Genomic DNA, 18281 nt, shown 5'->3' on the forward strand with positions numbered 1-18281 from the left:
TCATGCCTGCAGTCTCTCTCCTCCTCGAACTATGTTCAGAGACAAAAATGACTGTTTAAATAGAATTCGTCGGCGGATTTTCCAACAAATAGGTTGTTGGCCTAATGGTAAATAATAGGGATCGTTGAGGAGAGGTCAGGGGATCAAATCTATCCTCTTCCATATATAAACCTTTTTAACCCATAAATGTGTTGAAATAGGGGTCGGGTCCACTTTGGGCAGCCCACCCCTTAAACCCCACGCTTAACACCTTATCGGCGTTACATATAAATCGCAATCGGTGGTCGGCTATGGGGGAAGCATATATATTAGCGCTTTTACCGGGACTTTGCCGATATCCAAATCGGCGACCATCACGTATCGGAGGTCGGCACGACAAAGGTATCGGCGATCGGCAAGGTAGTTGGCGCATATATTGGCCCGATTTCCGGGACTTTGCCGATATCCATATCGGCGATTGCTCTTATCGGCAGTCGGCGCGACGTTGTTATCGGTGATCAACAGGCATGTATATCAATGCTTTATGTGGGGATATCACCGATATTACAATCAATCTACATATAATCGGTCGGGGCAAAACATGCGGCATATAACATGGTTATGCGATATATATATATATATATATATATATATATATATATATATATATATATGTATATGGTTTCGGGGTGCGGGTTAGGTCCACTGTCGATGGCCCACGCGTACCCCTTAACACAAAGCTCCGTTATAACATATATACATATAAATGGGTGTGATAGTTGTGGAGGGTTCGGCAGAGTTTATTACCGCCGATCCCAATATATATATATATATATATCATATGGTTGCGATAAGGGCCGTTTAAAAGGGTTCAGCAGGGTTTGTTGCCGCCGATCCTGAAACGATGTGTTTTCTTATTTTTATATAGTTATTAATAACTATATAAAACGAATCTTGTTTCATGGTTATTTAATAACCATATAAAAATGTTTTTTGTCCCTTATGCCTATTTTAGGAGACAAATGAAAGAATGCCAAGTGTCAATGGCTGATGGGCTGCCATGTGGGTCCCCCTCTACTCACTAGGATGCCATGTGGCATGCTGTGGTCCCACTTTTCCTCTGTCATGTCAAACTTTGAAGAGCTCTATCTTTCACATACAAGCTCGGTTTGACGATTCGTTCACACCAACATGATCAAGACGGCGAGGTCTTTGATCTGGTCCTGGTTCGAGCATAATCCAAATACTTTGATTTTTGAGCCATCTTTGTCCTGTGTGTCTCTCTAGAGCCACCTAGATCAGATGCATGGGGAGATTCTACCACATGGAAGGGGAAACAAAGTGTATCCCTTATATTCCTTTAATAGTACGCAGCGTGAAAGGAGCACAAGAGCTGAATTACATCACAAACTGAAAAGCAGAATAGTCAACAATCCAAAGTGATGATTTAATCTAACAATACACTTCAGTCAGATTCATACAATCACATAAGGAATAGTTCATACATCAATGCGTAATTATAACTATATACATTGCTAAAGTAACCAAAATAGTCGAACTACAATAACAACATATGCATGAAATGTGCTAGCTCTGTTATATTATATAAAGTGAAAGTTCCATCCATACATATAACCATGACAACCACTAGCCCTAATAGTGGAACGTTACAGTCAACACCACCTGCTCCTCCAAAAGAGACGTACTTTCTCTACACTTAGGAGAAGCCAAGGCTCATCACAATACTCTCCAAGCCCCCTCTCAGCAATGCCTAGAAAAAGCTTGGCTCCCAAAAGCCCGTTCTATGAGTTATGAGGTTCTATTTATAACAAAGGGTGGGGTGACCCTTAACATTCCCCTTTGTGACTCTTGGACTACCCTCATGACTCTTTACATTACATATGATTATTTGTATTCCACTAATGACACTTGGAATTTCACTTTACATCATGTTCAAAAAAATGATACAGAAAAAATTGGTTTGAGTCAGCCGGAGAAGACAACACTATGACTCAAACGACTATTGAATGATCAACTCATCAACCTTCTCTCTGTGATCCTTGGTGACAAACCAATTCCATTCTTGATAGTGCACAATGGTATCCGTGTACTCTTTGATGAATTCCTTCTAGAAATGAACTCTCGCCTCCATTGCTTCCCGGTATACTTATTTGGAACCTCGATCCAACTCATCCTATAACATGCACATCTTAGTCCCAAGCAAGGCCAGACCGGCGATGTAGATCCGCATGTTATCGACACTGACTTGCAAATATGCATTGGTGGCTATAAGCATTAATTGATCAAAGTACGCATCGATCTCCAGTCTAACTTGGTTCTTCTCTTTGGCCTTGGTGACAGTACCAATTGACGGGCTTCCATACTTTCTCAGCACAACAGCCAAACTCCTGTACAACCGTGCATACAAAGCCTCAATACTAGTAATGAGTGGTGAGAGTTCCTCATAGTTCTGGATCTGACTCTGGATGCGTGCTTTGTCCAACTCCACCTGTGGCTTCATCATCTTATGCAAATGCAGCGGGGCTCCCTTGTACAAGATTGTCCATGTCTGTACATGATCAATTGCGGCATGTATGTTTACGAGTGTTCGTACTATCTTGGTGCAACGCTGCTAAAGACCATGTTGGTGGACAACTCCCTTGTGCACAGTGATGAATCTGTCATACAGTCTCCGCGTCACTATCTCAAGAGCCGATACTTCAGCAAGTATGGCCATATTCATCTCTGCTATGGCGGATCCTATTGATTATTTCTCTCTCTACTTGGATACTTACGACTCCTTAGCCATGCACTCATTTTCTGCTATCAAGAACCTAACATTCGAGGTGGTAGCTTCAGCATAAGCCTTTGTAGCATCGACCAAGGCAATTGGATGTCTTTGTACGTTTGACATAATCACCCATTCTTCTAAGTGCCCAAGTGATGCATGTTGATCTGGGGTGCGCACTCTACATGCTTGTACAACTCTATGCTATGACTCATCAAAGGCTATGTTGTACACCTGTGCTCCCAGATGGTCCCCAAGGAGAATGGTATCCCCTTGTTCACTCGGGACTTGCTCTACTATTGTAGCTGGTGAAGCCTTTGGAGTGATCTTGGTTGATTTTGGCACGAGGTCAGTATCCTGATCCTTTTTCGGTTGCTCCATATCCATGTCTATCTATTCTACTATCTGTTCATCTTGCAGAGCAAGTTCCTGTTCTTGTGACTCCTCACCCTATTCCTCATCTGCTGCTAGTTCAGATTCCTCAACCTATATTGGTGCAGTTTTCGTTATTTGTGAGCCTTGCGCTTCCTCCTTTTACTCTCCCTGTTCTTGTTCCTTTTCATGCTCATGTTGCACTTCCTTCTTTCTTCTATGCAACTCTTGTTCTTCCTTGACCTTCTGCTATACTTCCTGTAACATCCTCTCTGTATCTTCCAACATTTTATTCCCTCTCTTTCTTTGTGCCATCCTCTTGTTGTGTTGATGCCTTTTCACATCTATCTCCAAAGCTACCTTTTCCACAAGTGGGTCTTCCTTAAAATTGTAGCTTTGCTCTATCTCTATGCTTTCGACAATCTTCCTCTTGCCTTTTTCTTGCATAGGTTTGTTGCTTGTTGCTTGTTGTTGCTATTATTGTTGCTCCCTGCGGTGCTACTACCTTGAGTGTTGCTAGCCATTCCACTTCCATGCTGACCAATTCATTGAGCCTAGAGGAGCTATAAAAATATCTCCATGGGTCTTCCTCTAGCCAATGACACACCCCAAGGATCCAAGGATAGTATAATCTTGCATAGTGGTCCCTGCCTAAACCATGTGGGTCATACGGTTTGAAACTCTAGGTGCCAAACTTAAACTTCTTGAAATCGACCACCTCGGCATATGCTTCTTTCAAACTCTCGATCGCATACAACCCAATTCACACAGGAAGCATGGGCCATGGTGCCTTCTTCTTGTGCAATCTAGTTGAAAACATTGTGGAGATGTGGTATGTAACCTCCTACATGACCAACTTGTCTGTGGAAAACCTCGGTAACACATGCAGATATTTCTCCTTGCTCTACATCTTGATGAAGGTTCCCTTGGGTGAGGTGTACCAATCTGCAATATCTAGCAGTGCCTCCATTGATGCTTGGGACATTCAAGACAGATCTTGTTCAAAGATCATCTTGTATAGGGGGGCGATGAAATGGTCACATATCCTAGCCATGACACATTAGTAGCTACAATTTGGGAGAAAATTTCAATATAAGTTCAAAACACTCTCTGAAGGTGTCCATGCCCAACCCATGCCAAAAAACTGTTGACGGGCACAATTCCAGCATTGGATAGATGCACTTTCGACTGGAGAGCCAACATGTCAGACCAGTTGAATGGTTTTCCTTAACTTGCCAACTGATCCAACATAGAAAACCAACTCTACATGAAGGTTTCTGTACTCCCTTAGCCATACAAGTGGCATGTGAAGATGACCAAGAACTGAAATAAGTTCCTAAGTGTCTTCGTCCTGTATACCTAGTTGGGTGTTGTCCTGAACTTTGTTGGCTCCTTTACCCATGCTTCAAGATGTCTTTTGTGTTCGTATTGCCGTTGGGAGTGTAGAATGGTGCATCTATCCTACTCACTGGGAATAGTAAATGATATATCTCCTGATAATCCTCCGTCCTAAAGGAAGCAAGCCTTTCTCCACTGACACTACTCAGTATCAATATCTCGGGATTAGTGTGTGAGATAATCCAGTGGATCACATCTGCAAAAGGGAACACAGGAAACCTTCATGCAACCTTTTATAGTCCTGACTTATGGATGTTCACATAGACCTGTCAATCCTCTCGGTTCTCCTAAAAAATACCTGAGAAGATGGTGTTTATGTCTTTCCATGTGATCTTGATGTCCTTATCGATGAACAAGTGTGTGTTTATGTACACGAGCAAGCACATTGACCCTTGTTTAACCACATCCCCAGTACTGCTTTCAACCGTGTCTTTTGATTTAGCTCTCTTGGAGGCCATGATACATGTACTGTTGAGAAGCTGCTCAAAAACCTGTGGTACCTAGAGACAGAGAAGACAATGTCAGTTAACAACATCAAACAACTTTGAGAAACATTCCAACAACAAACTGGTGATTGTTGGGAAAGATTATGCAACACTCACTTTGGGAAGCTAGGAGACTATCAACTGGAACTGTGCATTGCGTAGTTGCAGCTTCCAATGAGGTTGTCTACTGGTTGGAACTGCAGAATGCATAGAATAGTCAGACCAGGTTACTGGTTGGAACTATGCATTGTGTAGTTCCAGTGGGTAGGACTAGGCATTGCCTCCCAGGATTTCATAGAGCATAGCTGGGAGATAGTGTGGGCAGCCTCTACATAATTTTCGGAGGCAAGGCAGAGCCTTAACTGCCAGGAATGTGCACAACCTTCTGGGAGACACAGGGTCAGGGATGAGATAGCCCAGATCTGCCCAATTGCAACTTGAAAACACGAAGGAGTGAATGTGCGTTCAAAGCTGGTGCAGATCTGAGTGAAATATATATGCATGTGATTCAACCGAGTGCATAATGACATAACTAAGAAGCTCATGAAGTGAGTTGCCGAAACGACAACTATGAGCGTAGAAACAACGTTATGCATGCGACACTAAGGAAAAGTAATGAAAAACTTGAAACAACACTTCTACAAGCTAAAAATATTTGAAATGGCACCATTCGTTCAGTAAAACCAAGGAAACAACACTCATATAAGCTAAAAACTAAAAAGTGGCAAAAAAACTGAAAAAAGGCATGAAAAACAAAACTTACTCGGAAAAGTTGCGCTGACTATGCCAAAGTTTCCTAGATGCCTCAAGAATGCTAGAGCTCCAAGATCGAATGTGAAGAATGAGCTCTAAGGCGCCATTTAAATAAATTTGATGAAATTGGGGTTTATGACGTGCATGCCACAATCTAGGAAAATAAGACGCTTAACGGGAAGTTTCTAAGAACGGTTTTGCATGTAACTCCTGTTGCTAAAAATAGATCCATAAAATTTAGGGATGCTTTTTTTCTTTTTTCTTTTCTCTTTTTCAGGAATAGCTTCCTGACATGGAAGGAAGGATTGTGCAGTTCTGGAGGGAACCGGACAATCCTGCAGGTACATGCAATGATTAGTAAGTGAGGGAAAACTTCTGATTGTTTCTAAACTGAGAGGCCTAGGCTGACTGGCCAACTCTGTGCAATTTTCTAGAGCAGTGATGCTAGGCTGCTCTGCGCATTTCTGAAGAGTAGTGCAACTGGCCAGTTCTGCACAATTTTGGATGGCAGTGCAGCTACCGGAAACTGCGAATTTCTGGATAGTAGTGTCTGGCCTACTCTACGCAATTTCCATAACAAGGTTGTTTGGCCTACTCTGCACAATTTCTGAGTGCAGGGTAGTTATTGGGCTACTTTGTGCATTTAGGGGGGAAAGACAAGCTACCCTCTAGGTTTGTGCAGTTTTTCCCAACAGTCAATTGACCAGATGTGGACCAAGTGTTGGGTATGATTTTGGTTGATCGACGAGACAAGTGAGTTGAAAAAAAGTTGTCAAACAAAAAATGAACTCTAATAAACACAAGTACATAATCATTACAGGATAGTTGCATGATCTCGAGGAGGGAGGCTCCAAGATGAAGCAAAGGAAAAATTTTGGAGGGTGGTTGTAGTCGCTAAAACAAGCACAAAGTTAGCCTTCAGTACAACTTATCATCCATGGACAGATGGATAGACAAAGAGGGTCAACAGGATATTAGAGGACATGTTGAGGATGTATGTGATGCATAAGCAGAGGAAGTGGGAAGAGTATCTTCGTTTGGTAGAGTTCACATACAACAACAATTATCATGATTGATTTAGGATGAGTCCTTTTGAGGCACTATATGGGTGGAGTTGTAACAATCCTATCAGTTGGAGTGATCTTGTTAGCATAGTATTTATTGGACCATATATGTTGGCAGACATGGAATTGGAGATGTAGGTGATCAAGCATAATCTCAAGGTAGCACAGGATACATAGAAGAGTTATGCAGATAGGAATAAGTTGTTCGAGGAGTTTTAGGTTGGGGAACAAGTGCACTTGTGCATCAAAGTGAAGAAAATATCCTTGCAGATTGGATCATATTCCAAGATGGAAGCACAATTTTGTGGACCCTTCAGTATCATTGAGAGGATCAGGTCAGTAGCCTATCAACTCGCACTACCTCCGACAATGAAAGTCCACAATGTTTTACATGTATCTTTGCTTAAGAAGTATGTTAAGGATGTTGATCATGTAATTGACTCGTCTATATTACATGTGGAACCAGATGGAGAAATCCAATCGGAGCCTCAATGTATATTACAGAAATAGGTGCTCATGCTATGGAACCAAGAAATCGAGCAAGTTAAAGTGCAATGGAAGCACTTTTGGCCTGATGAAGCTACATGGGAGATGGCAGATCAGATGCGGGCCATGTATCCTTCCTTTTTTTCGGGTAAGGAAAAGAAACTTGACATGGTGGTTTGGTATTTGCTTGTGGTGGTTTGGTGTTTGCTTATGGTGGTTTGGTATTTTCTCATGGTGGTTTGGTATTTTCTTATGGTGGTTTGGTATATGCTTTATGGTGGTTTGATATATGCTTTATGATGGTTTGATATATGCTATATGATGTTTTGATATGTGCTTAGATATCATGACTAGTTTATGTTTGATATAGGTTTTGGTATATGATTTGGCTTTACCATGCATTCCATCCCGAAATCACTAGGCCCAATAGAGAGAAAATCCACATCTTGGATTTATCGTATATCCTGTCATTCATGGGCAAGGATTCTTAGGCACAAAATCTGACTTTACGACAACCCACAGTCTGATTCAAAGGCTACTAGGCCAGTAAAGCGTGAGAGGCTAGGAGGCAGTTAAATTCCTCATGGTGTAGCTGGAGAACTTTGGTGACATCCACATTTATTGGTGTTTTTGATGTGTTCTATGAGTCCCACGTTCATTCTTGGAATATGGCATGGGGGTGATTGGTTGAAGAGACACTTGGCTCAGCCAATCTATGGTCAGGTGGAACGTGGTATTCCCATCACCGATTGGTTCATTGCATTGATTAATGAGAAATTCATTCCATTGATTTTCATGTGTAAATTACTAGTGTATATATGGGTTTTGATGGATGATATGTTTATTGTATTTTTGTTCCTATTATGCTGGTTATATGTAAATTTTATGGCAACAACTATGTTTGGCACTCAACATGTTTTTACTTGTATTTGAATGCATATTGTATCTATGATCTAATAAGTGATAAGGCAACAAAAGACATGAGGAAACAATGGTTCATGGCGATTCTCAGATAACTATGAGATCCCTACACTTAATTTTGTTGTTTACACTTGTAGGCTACATGTTGACAATATGTTTGATGAAATGTCTGTAATGGCTAGTAGGGGTCTAGTTAAGGTCTTGATAAACTATTTACTTTTGCATCATTTTTCCCTGTACTTTACTTGATTCTAAGCTCCCATTCCATTTTGGGTAGCGGCCTGGGCTCTAGCCTGAAAAAGTGGCTTAATGCATGGGGTCGCTGGCATAGAACTAGAAATTTTGGTCCACATTCGCTCGCAAGCAGGCCTATGAGAGCGACTTTAGGTCTCTTGTCACCCTCTTTCCCATAACATGAGAGCGATTATGGCCTAATAGGTCCAGAACAACAGTGGGGCCCAGGAATAGGTTGTCTGAGTAGTTGACTTGTCTCCTGAAGGTTTTGTTGATGGTGTTGGATGATTGTGTATGATGTTCTGTCGATTCCACTTCATTAAGGTTACCTAGGAGGTCAAATCCAATCATAGTAGCCTCTCGTCTCATGTTTACCCCGGTTGGCATGATTACTTAGGTGAATGTAGGAGGAGGGTGTTACTTAATATTTTCAAGGAATGGAAGTTTATCAAAGTGAAGATGAAGTTTTCAAATGTAAAAAATAGTATGCAAAATATATGTTCAATAAATTTTGATATGATTGATTGTAAACTCGCCTCTACTCCAACTATTCATGGAATTATGCCATTAGAAATGATGGTGCTGAAAGAGTTGATGGGATGGCTTACATAAGGATTGTTAGAAGTTTGATGTTTCTAACTCACACAAGACCAAATATTTCTTATTTAGTTTCTCTGATTTCAAGATACATGACAATGGCACGTGGAAGACATATGAAGGAAGCTAAGAGAATTTTGAGGTATGTGAAAAACACTCTAACTTTTGGTATACATTACTAGATTTGTAAAAGATCTTGTTAGGTTTAGTGATTTCAACTCGAAATGTACCTTGGATGGAAAAAAGTCTAGATTTAGTAATAACTTTTCTATTGGTTTAGGTTTAATTACTTTGACTTTAAAGAAGCAAAGCATAGTTGGAATTTCATCGAAAAAAGTAGAGTATGTTGTAGTTACCTTGATGGGTACACTAGCATTATGGCTTATAAAATATCTAGAACAAGTTGGAGAGAAACAAATTTAGCTTATAGCATTTTTTTGTGATAACATGAATGTCATCAAATAGACCAAGAATCTACTCCATCATAATAGGACAAAACATTTTTATCTAAATTATCGTTTCATTCAAGATTTTATGAAAAATAAAGAGGTAGAACTAAGTGTATGAATTGTAGTGACCTTACTGTATTCCTTCAGATATTTTGACAAAGGTGCCAGGAGTAGTTCCAATTCCCTCTAGTATTTCTGCATCCCAAAATTCTTGAGGGAGTGGATATAGATGTTTCCATCTTTGAGCACTTCTAGAATCTTCCTTTCTAGGGGAGAATATCTCTATTTAGAGTCATAAGTAAATTTCATTCAAGTCGAGAAGATAGGGGTGTTTATTATAATCTTTATTCCTGTCCTCCATATTATTAATTTTAATAGTGAAAAAACCCTTGGATCCAAGATTAATATGCATATTTCATTTGGGTTTCTAGAAGGTTTTGATTCACCATACATGGGCTTTCTCCAAGGGCTAGGCACCCATGAACTTACCTATTATAGCATGATCTTGCATCATTGTATATTATCTCCAAACCTGGTTGATTTGATCTCATATTTTGGGATAATTGTTGCCTTCAGGATGCATTTTCTATTACTTCATAGAGGATTCAATGTTGATTCCATTTTTTTTGAATTCAAGAAGTCCTTAGATGATATTGATTATCCTTTTCCTGTGATCTCCTTGGTTTGGGGAAACTAATTTTTTCCTCTTAATTCTTGCTTTGGTTGGTTACCTATTGCGGCACCTGCATCAACTATAGAGTTTTTGTTTGTGGGAGAAAGACTCCCTCCTCCAGCGGATGCCATGGAAGTTTTGTTGATTAAAACATAGATGATTGTATCCTTCAAACTCTCCTCCCTTGAATTCTCTCTTCATTTTTAAAAGAAGGACATGGGGCTAGGCTTTGATCCACTTCTATGTGCATGGGTCATGAAACCATTTTATTATAGTCTCCTTGGGTGAAACCACAAGTTCGGCCACTATCTCAAGTTGCCCCCATGGCTTGAAGTCTAGGCCCTCATAGGAATTAAACCTTTCCCAATGGTGAAAAAATCCTTGCTTTCCACCATTAGATCCAATCCCTTTGGCAAAATAATAAATCTTAACTAGAACAACAATAATTAGATCTCAAGACATATTCATCATCCTAAGCTAAGGCCATGTTTTTTTATGAAGGTTATTGTAAGGAAACAATTAATACACTTACATTAACAATAATCCAATCCATAATACACATAAATTTGATTTTTCCAATTTAACATTATTCAAAGTTTAACTCCTCTATATACAAAAAGGTAACCTTGGATATTCTACAAGTCTTAAGATAACTAGAGGAGAGAAGGGAAGAGGGGAAAAGGGGAGAGAAAAGAAGATAAGAGGGAAGAAAGGGAAGATTAGAGGAAAGGATGAAGAGGAAGAAGTAAATTAAAATGAATGAGGAGGAGCAAAAAAGAGGAAGAAAATAAGAATAATGAAAAAAACGATGACAAAATTTACCCTTATTATATAGAAGTAGCTTGGAGGTAGAAACTCATAAACACTTCCTAATACATAGTGCAACAAACTTGCAAATAAGTGTGTAATGTACAAAGTTACTCTTAATTTGTACAAGTTGGGAGGTAGAAAATGAGAAACACTTTCCATTATATAATGCAACATACTTGCAATGCTGGAAAATAAGGGTGAAGTCAAATTTGCACATTAGAGATAGATAATCAACAATTTAGGAGGATCTAGTAAGTATAACAAAATCTATTGAGAAAAATATGTGGCAAGAAGAAGATGATTGAGAATACAGTCAAGAATATAATGAGTCTTTGATTGAACTAAGAGAAATAAAATACATTCTATAATTTAATATAAGCGAGATGTATATTTTTTACCCTCAATATTAAAATAAATTAAAATTTAGCATTTAAAAATAATAATATTATAATAATAACAAATAAACATTTTAACTTTGAATAATAATAATAATAATAATAATAATAATAATAATAATAATAATAATAATAATAATAATAATAATAATAATAATATCGATTTAGGTTTAATATGTACTGATTAAAACTTGAAAAATCTATAATTTGAATCTTATTATTTTGATATTATTAAATTTAATTATTGTACTTTTTTTATATTTTTATCTTAAAAATAATATATAAAATGTAAACTATATTGTTCAATTATAATTAAAGTGGTGTAGGAGAAATATTCGGATAAATTATTATTCAATTGTTTAACATGATCATTTATAAGTGAATTGTGTTTGTTTCAGGTGGTTCATAATCATTCAGAAGTGAATTGTGTTTGTTTGAAGTGATTGTGAGGAATGTTTGAAATTCTCCCACCCACAGAATAAGTTTTAATATAATGGCTTAACACTTTATCGATAAGAATGAATAATCCCCTAATGAAGATATAGTGATGCACTAGCTCTATAGATTTAAGTCATATGCACATATATTAACATAGCAGCACAAAATATTCCCAAAATTAATAGGGTTGGTGGTATATTATATGTGAAAAAAAATTATTACATAAACCAAAATCAGTAGAGTTGGTAGTATATTACATGGGAAGAAAAAATATTTTATAAATCAAAATTAGTAGAATTGGTGATATATTAGAGGTGAAAAAGGATTATTTCAAAAAATTAATATCATTTTATAGAACGTCAATAAATTTAACATGTATCTTAAGTTAACGAAATATACAAAGCTTATTAGTCATATTGTGGTGGATGAAGTGGATAGATCTGAATCATGGACATGTATTAATATAGCAGCGTAGACTGATCTCAAAATTCGTAAGGTTGGTGATATCATATGTGAACGGAGTTATTTGAATAAATTGAATGAGAAAATAGAAGGGGTTTATTAATAAAAGGGTGAACTCTAAATTAGTAAAGTTGGTGATATATTATATGTGAAAGGGAGTTATTTGATAAAAATTAAAGAGAAATAAGAAAAGGGATTATCAATAAAATTTAATTTTAATTTTATGAAAAGAAGTTGATGGTCCATACAATAAATATTATCATTTTTTTTTCTTTCAATGTGAGCAAATTTAGTCTCGCTAAAAGTGTTCATTAAAGAAATTTATTTTGTATTTTGATATGGGATTTGTAAGATGGGTTTTGGGAATTTATGTGATAAAGAAATTTAAAGAAATGTGTTTTAATATGAGAGTTGTAAGCCGGGTTTTGGGAATATATATGATAAAGAAATGCATTTTGATATGAGATTTGTGAGATTATTATTGAGGTTTATAGGATATAAGTTTTAGGTTAATGTGGAATTATTTTTTGAAACTATAGTTTTGTATTTTTGAAATTTTATATATTTAGAGATGTGGAAAGATATTTTGAATTTTAAATATTTAGCGAGAAAAATATAATGTGTAATTATATGGTTTTTTCATGAAATAAAATTAATTATTTTATTATTATTTTTAAATATAAATTATTTTTAAACTTTATAGTGATGAAACAAATATTTTCTATATTTTAATTAAGTTTAATTAATTTTTATTTTTTTTTTGAATAAAGTTGTTTATTTTAAATTGAAAAAAATTATTTAAAATTTTTGAAAATATTATCATAAAATATTGTAGAAACTTACATTCTTGAATTAATACAATTATTCACATAAATAAGTTATTTTCCCAACAAAAAAACACTAATTAAAATAAAAATTTGCACATTTTTTTAGCCAAATTCCTATAATCTTTACAACCATTTTAATCCCAATCACATAATTTCTATACATACATAAATCCTTACTCAAAATAGAAAAACTAAAACTCCAATCCAACGACACTAAATCTTCAATTATTTTTATCATCATCTCAAGATATGAAGTCCACATTGTTCTAAAAAGCAAAGTCTTCCCATAGAATTGTACCACATTATTAACCATAAATAACATGAAACATCTAAACCCCTATACATGAAACATCTCAACTAACAGTTTCCTTTTTTTCTGTTGAAAAAAAAAACTACCATAAAGGTTTCTTACAGGACAAGGCATATCACACACTCAACGAGATCGAGAAGACAAGAACACCAACACCACAAACACCACACCAACACCACAAATATGAATCACACACCAAGGATGAGAAATCTTAAAACCCCCAAGTACCCACCAGACTAGCCATACTAACCACAAAAAGCACAAGGATGAGAAATCTTAAAACCCCCAATTACCCACCAGACCAACCACAATAAGCATAAGGATGAGAAATCTTAAAACCCCTAATTACCCATCAAACCAACGATACTAACCACAATAAGCACTTCAAAGCTCTCAGCCCACTCATCCTAGAGCACCACCAGAGAACACCAACACCACAAATACGAATCACACACCAAGGATGAGAAATCTTAAAACTCCCAGTTACCCACTAGACCAGCCATACTAATTACAATAAGCACTTCAAGGCTCTTAACCCACTCATCCCAGAGCACCACCACTAGAATGAGAGAATATCCCCAGAAGAAGAGTTAATAAAACCCCAAACCAGGACAGAAAGGAGAACCCAATTTCAATAGCAACAAAAGACCCAAGTACAAAGAGAGCCACTTTCCACCATGTTCTCTCGAGAACGGGACTACTCACATACATAAAAAGTTAAAAATAATGAATATTATTTTGTATTAATGGAGAAATGGTTACATAGTTGTAACGTATCTCCATAGTTTAGGATTTGTTCCAAGAGTTTAGGAGTTTGTTTACAACTACCTGATTTCTAGTGATGTATTTAATATTGTAATATTCATTTGATGGAAAGTAGAGTGAACGGAGAGAGAGTCTCTTCTTTGTTTGAGTGCAGTCTCCAGGTGCAGTACTCACTTGTGAGCTACAACTCCTTCATTTAATTCAAGTCTGATTTTTATCTTGGTATCAGAGCTTAGGGTAGAGATAGCCTCAATTTTTTTAGGGATGCATCATTAATTACATAGCTGTAGTGGCAGTAGAGCATGCTAGGAGTATCTGTAAGATCAGGTGGACTGCAGTAACACCTGGAGCGAAGGGTCTCAGATGACTGATCATCTCTGAGCCGAAGAAAGGGTTGGCGCCCATTTTTTGAGCAGAAGCAGCCATTGGCGTGGATTTTTCGCGCACAGTCGCGCCATAAAAGAGCACAAGCTGGCGCGGGACTTTAAGGAATAGTCGCGCCATTGGCGCGGATTCGATGGAGATAATCGCGCCAGAAAGCTCCATTGGCACGGATTTTTAGCTGATAATCGCGCCAGAAAACGTGACACGCATGGATTTTTTCCTGGCGCGGATTTTTAGCTGTTGAGTAGCGCCTTTGACTGGAAAGAAGCGCCAACCTCTTTCTCTTTGAGAAATCTGCAATTTTTTGCAGATCGGTCTTGCCTGGTGGTGGCACGTGGAAATTTCTGCTCGGTGGCAGCAGATTTGATTTGCCCGGTGGCGGCGAATTGGGGTTCCTTGATCCGCTCGGTGGTAGCAGATCGGACCTGCCCGATGGTGGTGAATTAGAGCTCTGTGATCTGTTCGGTGGCGGCAGATCGGATTTGCCCGGTGGTGGCATAGTGCAGCTCCTTGATCTGTTCAGTGGCAGTAGATCGGATTTGCCCGGTGGTGGCGCATGGGAGTTGTTTTTGATCTGTTCGGTGGTAGCAGATCGGATTTGCCCGGTGGTGGCACATTGAAGTTCCTGATCTGTTCGATGGTAGCAGATCAGATTTTCCCGGTGGTGGCACATTGAAGTTCCTGATCTGTTCGGTGGCAGCAGATCGGACTTGCCCGGTGGTGGCCAATTGAAGGGTTCAGTTGGATAGAAATGAATAACAGTATAGAATCATATCTCCACGAGTCTGGCAAACTCGATGGAACGAATTTCTCCAACTGGAAGTTCAAAATGCAAACTTTGCTGGAAAGTATAAATGCATGGTCAATCGTCATGGGAGATGAGCAGAGATCTGGAACAGCGACCCAAGAACAAGACTGGGATAAAAGAGAAACGAAAGCAAAAGTTATACTGAAGATGTCCGTTAAGGACAATATTATCCCACATATCAGAGATTCCAAGTCGGCCGCTGATATATGGACAACGATCAAGAACTTGTACGAGACACAGAATACAAATCGTGTTCTGGCACTCAAAGGCAAGCTGTTTGCATTGAAGATGGAGGAGAATGAGTCCGTTGTTGGATTCATGGCCAGAGTTAAGGACCTGAGTGAAAAATTGGGAGCTATCGGAGAGAAGGTATCTGACTCAGATCTGGTCACGCTCACATTAAACAGAATGACTGATGAATACCAGACGTTCATCACAGGGCTGTCAGCAAGAGAAAAAGCCCCTTCATTTGATGAGCTGACAGCGATTCTGCTCCAGGAAGAGGAGCGACGACAGAATTTAAAAACTCAGAGCAATGACCTTGCTCTGATGGCAAAAAGGAGACAGTACAGAGGGAAGCAGCACCAACACCAGCACCAGCAACCGCAGCAGCAGCAGCAGAAAGGAGCCAACACATTTCAAAAGAGATCATTTAAAGGTATGGCTGATAATTATGTTAAGAAATGTTTTTACTGTGGAAAACCTGGTCATCAGATTAAAGAATGCTATAAGAGGCAGGCAGATGAACGAAGAAGCAAACAGAGAAAACATCAGGGTTGTTTTGCTGGGGAAGAGGAGGACCACAGCCACGAACTTCGACTATTTACAGTCGATTGTGCTCTTTCAGCTTCAAAAGGAGATGAGGACGACATATGGTATGTCGACTCTGGCGCATCCTCACATATGACCGGTAAGAAGGACTGCTTTGAATTTCTTGAAGAAACTGCATGTGGATCGAAAATTTATCTAGGAGATGATAGTGGGTATGAGATCAAAGGATATGGAGACATTCCTGTGAAGCTACCTAGTGGTGACATTAGACATCTTAAAAATGTATTATATGTTCCAGGAATTAAGAAAAATTTGGTCTCTGTCTCAATGATTACTGACCAGGACATGCAAGTTCAATTCTTTAAGAATAATTGTGTCATTAAGGATAGCCAGATGGAAACAGTTGCAACAGGAGTGCGCGTGGGGAGCTTGTACAGATTAGATGCAAAGAGTATGCCACGACAAGCAATGGTTGCAGCTGGATCAATAGTCGAAAATCTCTGGCATCAGAGATTCGGCCATCTCAATTTGCAAGACCTCATCTTACTTCAGAAGAAAGGTATGGTCGATGGACTCCCTGTTTTTCATAATGTTAAGCTGGAATGTGATGGATGTGCATTAGGGAAAATGCATAGAGAAGAGTTCCCTTTGCATGTTAACAGAAAGGAAAGAGACATTTTAGAACTGGTGCATACAGATATTTGTGGACCTATGCAAACTAGGTCTTTAGGAGGAGCATATTACTTTCTATTATTTACAGATGATTGCACTAGATTTTCATGGGTGTACTTTCTAAGTAAAAAGAGTCAAGCCTTTCAGTACTTTAAAGAGTTTAAATCTATGATAGAGAACCAGACAGGAAAAAGGATAAAAATTCTCCGCTCAGATCAAGGGGGAGAATACAGGTTGGGAGAGTTCATGAATTTCTGCAAGCATCATGGGATTGTGCAGCAATTTACAGTGCCACACACTCCACAGCAAAATGGAGTAGCAGAATGGAAGAACAGAACTCTTGTGGAGTGCGCAAGAAGTATGCTTCAAGGTAAGGGTCTATCAAATGGTCTTTGGGCAGAAGCTATTAACACTGCTGTATATTTAAAGAATAGGAGTCCTACTAAATGTCTAGGCTTCAAAACCCCTTTTGAAGCATTGTTTGGACTCAAGCCAGCAGTTAGTCATTTAAGAATATTTGGGTCAAAAGCTTATGCTCATATACCTAAGGCAGATAGGAAGAAGTTAGACCCCAAAGCCCTGAAATGTATATTTGTTGGATATGGCACTGAGTTCAAGGCATACAAGTTATATAATCCTGTGACTCACAAGGTTTTTGCAAGCAGAGATGTTATTTTTCATGAACAGGTTGAAGAAGGAAAGGAGGATTCTAACAGTGATAGCCACATTCCATTGCTAATAGAAGTAAACAGTGAGGAAGATGAAGAGCAGGAGCAGAAACAAGAAGAAGTAACAGATAATGTGATCACTGATGATGCAAGCCTGGAAAGCGCTAAAAAAGACAGAGTTGAGGTAAGTCCTCTACCAAGGAGATCAGGTAGGAAGACTCGACTACCTGCTAAATTGAGAGACTATGCTTTAATGTCTAAAATTTTAAACATTGTAGAACCTGCAAATTATGAGGAAGCAAGTAAATCTGATAAATGGAGGGCTGCAATGCATGAGGAAATTGAATCAATATATAGAAACCATACTTGGGATTTAGTTGAGTTGCCTGAAGGAAAAACCCCCATAGGATGTAAGTGGCTATATAAACCAAAAATAAATGCAGATGGGAGTATAGAGAAATTTAAAGCTAGACTGGTAGCAAAGGGTTACTCACAGCAAGAAGGAATAGATTTCGATGACACCTTTGCTCCTGTAGCCAAATTAAACACAATTAGAATGCTAATTTCTTTAGCAACAAAACATAAATGGCAGCTACACCAGCTAGATGTTAAGTCTGCATTTCTGAATGGTGACTTAAAGGAAGAAATTTATTTAGTACAGCCTCAAGGTTTTGTGAAAAAGGGGCAGGAGCATTTAGTGTGTAAATTGAATAAGGCACTTTATGGTTTAAAACAGGCACCCAGGTCGTGGTATGAGAAAATTGACTCATTT

Source organism: Pinus tabuliformis, chromosome 3_1, assembly GCF_031772625.1.
Source record: "Pinus tabuliformis cultivar Carrire ecotype Pingquan chromosome 3_1, CPIR1, whole genome shotgun sequence".
NCBI classification, from domain to species: domain Eukaryota; kingdom Viridiplantae; phylum Streptophyta; class Pinopsida; order Pinales; family Pinaceae; genus Pinus; species Pinus tabuliformis.